Source organism: Henckelia pumila, chromosome 4, assembly GCF_033568475.1.
Source record: "Henckelia pumila isolate YLH828 chromosome 4, ASM3356847v2, whole genome shotgun sequence".
Lineage (NCBI taxonomy): Eukaryota > Viridiplantae > Streptophyta > Magnoliopsida > Lamiales > Gesneriaceae > Henckelia > Henckelia pumila.
In genome coordinates, this window is record NC_133123.1 from 177,103,129 (window position 1) to 177,110,281 (window position 7,153).

The window sequence follows — 7,153 nt, forward strand, 5'->3', positions numbered from 1 at the left end:
TTTGAATTTGAATTTTTTTACCAATCAATTAATATGTACATCAATATTGTGTTCCCATAAAATTAATTTTATTGAAAAACTGAAAGAACAAAAGTCATCATTTGTTCTTTTTTAAAAAAAAACATAATTGGTTTAATTACTTATCTAATTATTCAAACATACTTGAATTGTGGATTCAACTTGAAAAATGTATTGATTTAGTGATTTTAAAAAATATTGATTTTTGAAATAGAAATAATTAAAAATTAATGAAGTTATTTTATTATATTATATATACACATATTTGCATTATATATTACATTATTTTTATAAATTCATAAATTATTATTATTGAAATTAAAAACGTTAGCAATTTTTTTGTTCTAATGCAGTTATTTTCAAATATATTTTTCCAAGTATTAAAGCACAAATATTTGATTTAACCATTAATTTTTTTCAAAAAATTAATCGAATAACTAAAAATATTTAGTTTTTTTTTTAAAAAAATTTATTTTAATTTTTTTTTTCAAAAAATCTTTTTTTAGAGAAAATTTTTTTTTTTATAAAAAAAACCGAAAAATCGAACCGAAAAACAGAAATAATTTCGGTTAAAAACCGAACCGAACCGCCCAATTTGGTTCAATTTTCGGTTTGGCTTTTCGGAGAACCGAAATTTCGGTTTAACCGAAATTTCGGTTTAACCGAAATTTCGGTTCGGTTCGGTCCAAACCGCCCGAATGAACATCCCTAAACCAGAGCGAGTTGGGTATTCCAAGTGTTGGGGGTAATAGACTTGTGGCAGCTGAGTCAAAACTATTGATCGAGCCACATAGCTAGTCTGATTTGAGTTTCACTGTTGAGCTAAGTGTGAGCCACAGTAGAATCGACGAGTTCGATTAGTTGAGCCCAATCTGTGATGATCAGGGTATAGCAATTAAGAAATACTTGGGATAATATTTTGTCGCATAGTGCTTAAGGGGATTTTTACTTGGTACAATCTCAAAGCAGTCGGCGATTTGGGTGATTTAGAATCTCTAGGGTTGCCGGAGATGAATAGTTTGGGATTGCTGTAATCAGGAAGGATTGCAATTGGACTTGTATGGTCAAGTTAGGCGATAGCTTGACAGTGGAGACAATCAAGGGAGTAGGTGGTTTTCCCAGAATTATGCATTCTTGTTAAGAAAAAACTGATATTGATTCCAGCAATTGCTTAGTAATAACAATCGTATACTCGGGTTGAGTAACGGAAGGGATCAAAATTTCTGCTTCGTGCGATATTTGTCCACTAACAAGAAATTAAGGGTGTCAACCGAACATTTCGACAGAGTGTTCTTGTGTTGAATCCGATGAGTGTTGGAAAAGCTAATGGGCATTAGCAAGGGAACATCAGTTGTCTGATCGTGATATGTGACATTAACTAGGATCTAGTTCTCAAGATCTAGCATGTTATGTCACTAGTATTCTATCATGAGATGCATGATGCTATTGAGATGACTGAGATAGTCGATGATCGACTTAGCAACCAACGAGGTTTGCCTTTGGGATTGAAGACTTCGCAAGATCGTGACGAATTGAATTCGTTCTTTCCAGTCAGAGAGTCACATCCGTTAGGACTGTTTGTCAGGAACATTGCATTTCGGCAATGGACAATGGTCGGATGTGTTTTGTGTGACAAGTTACTTCAAGCAAAAAGTGTCTCCAGGAGTGACTCGGGGACCGATGATTTAGTCCTCTCACTGCTAAGGCTGATGCGTTCAGCAAATGCACGAGTTGAATGTTTGAATCCGTTGGGATTTAGTTTCCAGGATCAATAAGTTCCACCTTGTGAAGTTGGGAAGAGCGATGATGTTATCATCATAGGCTCTGTAGCGAGTTATACCATGTGCAATGACTGTCGAGTTTTGAGACGGAATAGAAAGTGTTTCCATATTCCAGTGCACTATGGAATGTCCCAGTCGAGCATATTGGTGGGAGCTTGCCTTAGTTTTGATGTGTGTACAGTGATTGCGAGTATGTATAACTATCAGGAGAATGTCTATCGATTGGAATTCATGGGAGAATAACCAATGGTCGAGATGATGTAGATCATCAGAGATGCGATGATTGCAATTTCAGAATATGCGTATGACTTCGAAGACCAATGGTTCAAGGGAGGATTTTGTGACATGATTGACATGTGAGGAGAGTTCCTTCATGACACAGTGTTGGGATCGGTATTTCATGACTAGAGGTGTTATGCACCGAGAGCTTTTGGATCCATTAGATGGTTAGGTTAAGTTAGTGATTCGACGAATGTCGTAAGCCAGTCAGGTTATGACTTGGTCTTCGTCAATATAAGACTTTTCCTTGGGACGATGATCTCAATCGAGCGGGTGTTTGCATCCTTCATGATCAAGGAGAATTGTGGTCAGGATGGAAGATGTATCAGTGTTGTGGTACATTAGTGCTAGAGAAGTTCGATTGTCGTCAAGTGATGCAATAAATTGCAACTGGGAGAATTCTAATGCGGTTCAGAATTAATGGAGCACGCAGTAATTTTTTCAAGAGTCTGAGTGCGTCAAAAGCTATTCAACCAGACATGCAAATAAGAATCTTTAATACGTTCTCAAGGTTCTACCCTAGATTTCGAGGACAAAATATTTTAAGGGGGGAGAATGTAGACCCGTATCCAAAATTAATGATTAATGGATAATTAATCATGTGATCATGTTTAGATTAAGTAAAACATGATTAAGAAAATTTCAAATGGATTAACAGACTTCAGAAATGGACTCAAAATGATCGGAAATGGCTCGAAGGGTGACCAAGAATGGAAGCAACGTTCATGGATCGGATGCAACGTTCTGGTCAGCAGATGTCATCCATGATGTCAGCAAGATGACGTCATTGCTTAAAAACGTGATGGGACAATCGGACACAACGATCATGGAACGGACGCAACATTCTAGAACGGACGCAACGATGGGAGAACGGACGTTCCGTTATGCGTCTATAAATATGGGATCTGAGGCCTCATTTCAACTCGCCCCTCTCCTCTCTTCTCTCTCTCTTTTCTTAGCCTTCTAACTTAGATTTAGGAAATTATAGACGTCCTATTGGGAATCCGGAAGTAGCGGAGAGATCCCGACGTCGTAATGGAGCTGTGCCTAAGTTTTGGAGGTAGTTGTCATCAGTAGGCTGACAACGGACGCAGGTATAGCTTTGAATTCATAAAAATATTTAGGAGTATGAAATAGCTTAGTTAAGGCTTTTAGAGTTTAATGAATGATGCATGTATATTTGAATTTTAGAGCTAATGATAAGCTTGGAACCTAGAGTGAGACTACTAGGAACTGCATGTAATAAGGTACGTAAGTACTGACTGAGATGACCAGCATGATATATATATATATATATTATATGTGTTGCATGAGTATGTGCTACTTGTTTTATATATTTTACGGCTTTAGCACATGCATGTTTTTACGGTATACTGCATCTGGTACGATGTGAGTCATTGACAGTTTCCATAAGGAGTTTGTAACTCATCATGGACTCGAGGCGGGGATTGCCAGTTGCCATATGAACCAAGTGTCCTGTTTTGGATTCGGGTCATGATTGGGGAGACTCAGCCCCTGGTTTTGCTATCACTAGGAGCGACCATGACGGTGGAGTAGACGCAATAGTCGGTAGGAGAATATGGGAGCGGCACCGCGGATTAGCTATCCGGCACAGCCCTGCATATTCTTGGCGTCGAAACCCCATTCGACGGGACATGTGTAGGTACAGGATTGAGCACCAGGAGCTTGGAGAATCCAGTGACCCTTGAAGACAACACGATTAGCTGTAGGTCTTAACCCTTAGGATTATTTGTAATTCGATTGGGTTGTATATTGGTTATTTAACCTATTGTATTCTGCTGGTCTGCTTTTATTTAAGTCTTCCGCAACGATTTATTTTAAATACATGCTTAATTATGCTCTAACTCTGATTAGGTAGTGGATCCGGGTTGGATCGCGGGAGCGGCACCGCGGTTAGCTATCCGGCACAGCCCTGCATATTCTTGGTGCCCTGAGTATACTGTTTTACCTGTTTTAAATACATTTGCGTGCTACATATACATATATTTTATATATCATTGCTTCCGTATTGAGCGTAGTCGCTCACGTCCAATATTTTCTGTATGTCTCGACACCTCATTCGATGGGGCAGGTGTAGATGCAGGATTGAACACCAGAAGCTTGGAGAGGTGAGTTACCCTTGAAGACAACACGATTAACTGTAGATCTTAACCCTTAGGATTATTTATAATTCGATTGGGTTGTATATTGGTTATTTAAACGGTTGTATTCTGCCGGTCTGCTTTTATTTAAGTCTTCCACAGTGATTTATTTTAAATGCATGCTTAATTATGTTCTAACTCTGATTAAGTAGTGGATCCGGATTGAGTCGCTAAAATTACATTATAATATCTCTTGCAATACAATATATATTTCTTTCAATATGAATATGTCTCATCATACACCCATTTATTAACAAAAAAACGTTGGCAAACAAGCATGACTACGTTAACAAACTGCCTTGTGTTGCGACAAATTATTAAATTCTAACGACCAATATACCAACAAGCAATCCTGTGTTGAACATTAAAATTTTGAAAAGTTAATAGTATTTTTTGTGCATATAACTTAATTTCAAAAATTATTCCCCAAATCAGCAAAAATAGACTTCTTATTTCCGTTCTTGAGAGGAGAAACTCATCTGCATCTAAGAGATATCATCAAGAGCATTGACAAGGATGTGGTATTATCATCATTGACCGAATCCTATAATAATGAAAGGTGCATCCAAGATGACAATACCAGATTCGAAGTCACGAACGGTTTGATGCAGGCCACAACCTGAAAGAGTCAAGTGAAATCAACATATAATCCTCATATAGTACATTTACCATTATCAAGAATAACAATATAACGGTAGATAGCCTGGTTCTTATAGGTCGGGATCAACAAGAACTTATAACCGTGGACTAATGTAACTCAAAATCAAAACATATAAAAAATCCCAGAGATACTGAGTGCATAAACATTGCAGCTGTCAAATAAAAAATCAAATAAACATTTTTATACATCTCACAATAGCATCTCATAAACTAAAACACATGAGTTCAAGAATCCATAACTTCAATAAAACGTTAAATTACCTGCTTTTGGAACAATTTATGTAAACACTCGCCCAAGTTCTTCATTGCATAAATGATATTTTTTATTCCTACAATATAAAGATAATAATGAAAATATATAAACCGATAAATAGTCTGATAAAAGTTTACCTGTAAGTAAATTTCTATATTTGCATCGAAAATGAACAACCTGATGAATTATAATCCACAAAATATAGCTAATGTTATCCCACTTTCTGATTCCTGCTGCTATTATCTGATTTTTAACAAAAAAACAAGAAAATATTTAGATGTTAATGTGAGATGTATACATCATGAAAATAATTCATGGTACTCATTTTTTTTCTGAATAAAAAATCTTAACAGCAAGGATTATCACACTTCTTTCCATCGCAATACATCCTATATCAAAGACACCATACTAATATTTCTAACTTCACATACACTGTAAGACTGCTCTGTTTCATTTTTAAAACATGAGATTAAAGAAAATATACACATCAAAACAACTCAAAAACACAACTTTGAAATAGCTCAGCTTCAGATTCAGCTTATACTGTCAAAATAATAATCAAATGTCGCGGAGATTATTGACTCTCGGCCACTTCAAGTTGCATATTAAAAAATAAACATACAATGCACCAAAGCCTATATGTCAAGACAAGATCATCCAAATTTATTTATAACTCCAAATGTAAACAGTAAAATCTAATGTTGACAAAACCACAAATCCTTCGATCTCCAAATCTCATGTATTTTTCTCTATAGCCTCATAATTTGGAAATCTAATTTACAATGACGAGGAAGATAACCGAAGAGTGTCTAGCAAAATAAGAGCTAGGTGTCGTACTCCACTTATTCCAAAGGTGATATGATAAATTTTCGACATTCTCACCCAATAACCAAGTAAAATCCATATTTACGATAAATAATATTATTTATTTTCATTACCTATTCTCATTGATTTTTCTTTATTATCTTAGATAAATCTATGAAATTCATTATATTACTAATTGAATTTACGAGACATCACAACAGATCTTAATCATTTACACAAACACTTGGTACACATAGAAGTGTATTTTGCATACACGGACCGTTAATTAGATACACACTTAATCATTGAACATTTCATACGAAAAATTATGTTAATTTCTAGTCTAGTGTAAATAAATTGGTGGTCAAACAAACAGCTAAAAAGCCCACTATAACTTATTCAACGGATTTTAATCTACAAAATTAATGGATTCGCAAACATTTATTTTCATTAAATTCATAACATGTTTTAGATCTTGAAACAGCATCTGCAAATCCCATTTCAACATAAGTCGATCGTACAGGTACTTCCAAAACGTGTGATTGAAACCAGTAGCAGGAGAAAAAAATCGAACCTTATGGAAGCCGAATAACGATTTCATGACTGGCCGATGTTATACCGTTGACGACGAATTGATTTGGGAAACAATGGAAATCAGTTAGATGGATTTGTTTTGGAAGACAGTAGAAAAAAGTGAAGTGGGAAAGGTTAAAATAAAAAGGAAAAAATTGAATGGGTTCTAATTTTTTATTTTTTTTTTTTGGGTGGGGAAATTTCAATTATCCCGCCAGCAAAAAATTTTCATGACATATCGTAAATTTCCTTATAGGTGGTCTATCATGAATTTTATTTTTTAAGAGGACTAGTTTTTATAAATGTCCTTATTAAATAGATTTACAGACACTTAAAAAAATATGTCCACAGAAAAATGTCACTATAGGGGTTTTTTCTTGTATTGCATCTCTTGTAGCTCGATTATTAATTAAGCTAATCAACTACTTAATCATGATTAATTGGTAAAAACATGGTTAAGGAATCATCATTTGTGTAATTAGAATTGGAAATCGGATTCAGAGCGTCCCAAAATGGTCAAATAGTGTTCAAGGGCTTGAGCAGTTCGAAAGATCCAAACTTGAACCAAGAAAGGATAGGTGGATCCAAAATGTTCGGATGACAATGTATTAGATCAAAGGCAT

General features: G+C 35.3%; 1 long non-coding RNA gene across 1 annotated transcript; it reads right to left on the bottom strand.

Annotated features, from left to right (window-relative positions):
* Nucleotides 1-4,597: 4,597 nt before the first annotated feature.
* LOC140867543 (uncharacterized) lies at nt 4,598-6,698 on the bottom strand. Its single transcript, XR_012145175.1, has 4 exons — nt 6,532-6,698; nt 5,331-5,396; nt 5,162-5,229; nt 4,598-4,859 (listed from the first exon to the last, which is right to left on the bottom strand). It is a non-coding gene; the product is annotated as an uncharacterized lncRNA (long non-coding RNA).
* Between the last annotated feature and the right edge of the window lie 455 nt (nt 6,699-7,153).